The sequence below is a fragment of the Etheostoma cragini genome, chromosome 2 (genome assembly GCF_013103735.1).
Source record: "Etheostoma cragini isolate CJK2018 chromosome 2, CSU_Ecrag_1.0, whole genome shotgun sequence".
Lineage (NCBI taxonomy): Eukaryota > Metazoa > Chordata > Actinopteri > Perciformes > Percidae > Etheostoma > Etheostoma cragini.
Window position 1 is genome coordinate 25199163 of NC_048408.1, and position 2935 is coordinate 25202097.

Below are 2935 nucleotides of genomic sequence, written 5' to 3' on the forward strand. Positions count from 1 at the left end.
TATCATTTCATTGACTAAGTAGAAAATATCATTAAGTATTTTTCCTCTGAACACAAGAATCCTCCTTGCCAAGTCAGACAGTTAGAAACCAGCTTTTATTATAGATTATATTACTGAGGCAGATGTTATAAGAGTTATTTGATCTCTGAGACCATCACGAGCAAAAGATGTCATTGGTATGAACTCTATTATGTTGAAAGATTTTTCTGAATCTTTAGTCTACCCAATTACGGAAATTTTTAGCCTCTCATTTGCTCAGGGATGGTTCCAAAATGTATAGAAATTAGCTGCAGCCCTTCCTGTATTTAAAAGAGGCAATTGCTTGTCCATCTGCAACTACAGACCGTTAGAATCTTGTCAGTGTTTTCCAAGGTGGCCAAAAAGCTTCACTCAGAACAAAGGACAAATCATTTAAATACTAGTTACTTTCCTTTACATCCAAACTTAAACATTCAGCTTCCGTATAAATCACTCAACAGAAACAGGCAATTTCTATTTTGTTGAAAAAGTCAAGTCACTGTTGAATCGAGGAAAGGTTGTTGGTGCTAATTTTCGAGATTTAAAAAAGCATTTAATACCATTAATCATGAAATTCTTCTTTCTAAATGAAAAACTTTTAACTTCACCGCAGGCACCAATAAATGGGTAGAATCCTATTTAACAGAACGGAACCAGTTTGGTAGAGTCAATCAGGTGCTATCTCCTTATCTGCAGGGGTTCCACAGGGATCGATTTTGGGTCCACTTTTATCTTCTTTGTATGTAAATGACATGCCAAATGTTTGTCCCAATGCAAACACCCAAATGTATGCAGATGACACAGTAAACTGTGTACATGTAAATGTAAATGTAAATCTGCTGTATTTATATAGCGCTTTTCCAGTCTTAACAACTGCTCAAAGCGCTTTTACATCTACAGGAAACATTCACCATTCACACACATTCATACACTGTGGCCGGGGCTGCCGTACAAGGTGCCACCTGCTCATCACATGTACATGCTGTACACGTGTACATGCTGACAATGCAGCTCAAACTGCTGATCTGCTAACAAACTCAATGCAAAAGATAACAGAACGGCTAAATCACAATTACCTTCAACTGAATGTATCCAAAACTGTATGTTTTTTAGTAAATCTAAAAGTCGCTGTTCCCATCACCAGATGTAGTTGTAGTGGGGGAGAGACTACAAGTGGTTTCAGATTTCAAATACCTTGAAATATACATTGATAACAATCTTATCTTTATATTGCATATTAAGGTTTGTAATCACATTAAGTTTAACCTGGCACACTTCAGACAAGTCTGCAGTTGCATGTCACCAACGCTATGAGGTTTATGCACTCAATGATTTTATCCCATATCACCTACTGTTTGACAACCTGGTCACAAGCAAACAACACTTCTCTCAAACCACAACTCTCTATATACAAAAAAACTCTTAAAATACTTGATAGGAAATCCATACACTATCATCATTGTCATGTTTAAAAAATATATATAATATTTTAAGTTTTGAAAATTTGATTAAATATCTGTCTTATGTACAAAGTTTTACATGGACTGGCTCCTCGTGTATTGAGCCAGTTTGTAAACACAGTAGCAAATTCTTACAGAGCTACAAGGAGTGCAGCAAGAGGTGACTGCATTGTCCCGTTGAGGAAAACTGCATTTGGTCAAACAGCTTTTTCAGTCAAGGCTGCTCGTGAATGGAAGCTCATTTCCAATTCACATTAGGAATTTTAAAACGTACATTTATTTTTAAGTTAACTTAAAGAAGTGGCTAACAGGTAATCAGGACTATCAACATTACATGTAGACACTAAATCTTGCTGTTATCTTTTCTTGTCTTTCCTGTCCTGTCTGTTTGTGCTACTTGGGCTATGCCTATGAGGTTGCCAGGCAAAGTTGTTGTTTAGAAAGGTTAAACTTGTTGTTTGTTACTGTCCTAGCTATGTGTCATTTTTTTTACATGTATAGTTAATTGCACTTGTATTTGGTTAAACCTACCCTGTATGTACTATAATAATTCTTTTATCTTTTTAGGTGTGACATTTTACGACCTGTCCAGTGACAGCAGATGTAAAATAGCCTTTTGGCTAATTCTGGCACATTTAAAATTTTATATGTATTATAAGGTGCATTGTCCCTGTTAAATAAACCTGTAAAAAAAAATATATATATATACAGTGGTGTGAAAAAGTGTTTGCCCCCTTCCTCATTTCCTGTTCCTTTGCATGTTTGTCACACTTAAGTGTTTCGGAACATCAAACCAATTTAAACAATAGTCAAGGACAACACAAGTAAACACAAAATGCAATTTGTAAATGAAGGTGTTTATTATTAAAGGTGAAAAAAAATCCAAACCATCATGGCCCTGTGTGAAAAAGTGATTGCCCCCCTTGTTAAAACATACTATAACTGTGGTTGTCCACACCTGTGTTCAATTTCTCTAGCCACACCCAGGCCTGATAATTGCCACACCTGTTCACAATCAAGGCATAACTTAAATAGGAGCTGCTTGACACAGTAAGGTCCACCAGAAGATCCTTAAAAGCTACACATCATGCCGAGACCCAAAGAAATTCAAGAACAATTCAGAAAGAAAGTAATTGAAATCTATCAGTCTGGAAAGGGTTATAAAGCCATTTCCAAAGCTTTGGGAATCCAGCAAACCACAGTGAGAGCCATTATCCACAAATGGCGAAGACATGGAACAGTGGTGAACCTTCCCAGGAGTGGCCGGCCGCCCAAAATTACCCCAAGAGCGCAGCGACGACTCATCCAAGAGGTCACAAAAGACCCCACAACAATGTCCAAAGAACTGCAGGGCTCACTTGCCTCAGTTAAGGTCAGCGTTCATGCCTCCACCATCAGGAAAAGACTGGGCATAAATGGCCTGCATGGCAGAGTTCCAAGGAGAAAACCACTGCTGA

General features: G+C 37.6%; 1 protein-coding gene across 1 annotated transcript in view; it reads left to right on the forward strand.

The window, feature by feature from the left end:
* LOC117957262 (retinol dehydrogenase 8-like) overlaps window positions 1-2935 on the forward strand; it is a 17636-nt gene that overhangs the window by 13397 nt on the left and 1304 nt on the right. The window lies entirely within an intron of this gene.